The following is a 1102-nucleotide window of genomic DNA, read 5'->3' as shown; positions in this document are numbered from 1 at the left end:
AAGAGCTTCACAGATAAGGAAAAGCTAAAGGAGTTCATCACCACCAAACCAGTATTATATGAAATGCTGAAAGGTATCCTTTAAGAAGAGGAAGAAGAAGAAAAAGGTAAAGATACAAATGATGAACAACAAATATGCATCTATCAACAAGTGAATCTAAGAATCAAGTGAATAAATAATGTGATGAACAGAATGAACTGGTGATTATAATAGAATCAGGGACATAGAAAGGGAATGGACTCACTATTCTTGGGTGGAAAGGGGTGTGGGAGATGCGGGAAGAGACTGGACAAAAATTGGATGAGGACAGTGGGGGCGGGTAAGGGCAGAGGGTGGGGTGGGAACTAGGTGGAGGGGAGCTATGGGGGGGAAAAAGAGGAGCAATTGTAATAATCTGAACAATAAAGATTTAATTTTTTAAAAAAGAAGTAAATGAAGATAGTAGTCATTGTCAGTTTTTCTCTTATAATTCAAAATAGCTCAGCATCTCATTAATTTTGGAGTCATTTCCTAGAGAACTCCAACAGGACCAGCTCCTGAGACATGCCACAGTTTGTACACTATTCTAATAACTCCTGAGATGTAGGTGTCTTTTATTTTTTGTGTACACATATAGAATTATTCTAGTTAGATGCAGAAAGACTGGATTAATTGTCACTTACTACTCTCTGGATTCCTTTACACTTCAAATATTGAAATCTGTGGGGAAAGTTCGTATAAATCCAACATGTTACCATCCATCTCCAAAACCACCTCTTCTATTCATTTCCACTGCCACTAACCCGACTTGGGATTTCAGGTTTCAGACCCATAAACATAGTCTGTATCTGACATTGTGTTGGATGCAGGATATTAAAAAACATGTAATTCACGGAGAATTGCCCTTGAAAAGATCACTGTTTGCCGGGAGCCAGTCCATCCTTGCTGTTTCAAGGGACCTGGCATATATGGCATACTGTTCTTAATATGTTTGCTCACCTTCTTGGCGCTGTGTTTTAACCAAGGTCACCTCTCCGAGAAAGGTTGTTTCCCCAAGTAGGGATTTTCCCCTGAAGTTAGGGAGGGAATAAAACCCCTTCACTAAGTGCCAGGCGGGTATCCA

The sequence above is a fragment of the Myotis davidii genome, unplaced genomic scaffold (genome assembly GCF_000327345.1).
Source record: "Myotis davidii unplaced genomic scaffold, ASM32734v1 scaffold905, whole genome shotgun sequence".
In the NCBI taxonomy this organism is placed as follows: Eukaryota; Metazoa; Chordata; class Mammalia; order Chiroptera; family Vespertilionidae; genus Myotis; species Myotis davidii.
The sequence above is the reverse complement of the archived record's forward strand: the minus strand, read 5'-3'. Positions refer to the sequence as shown.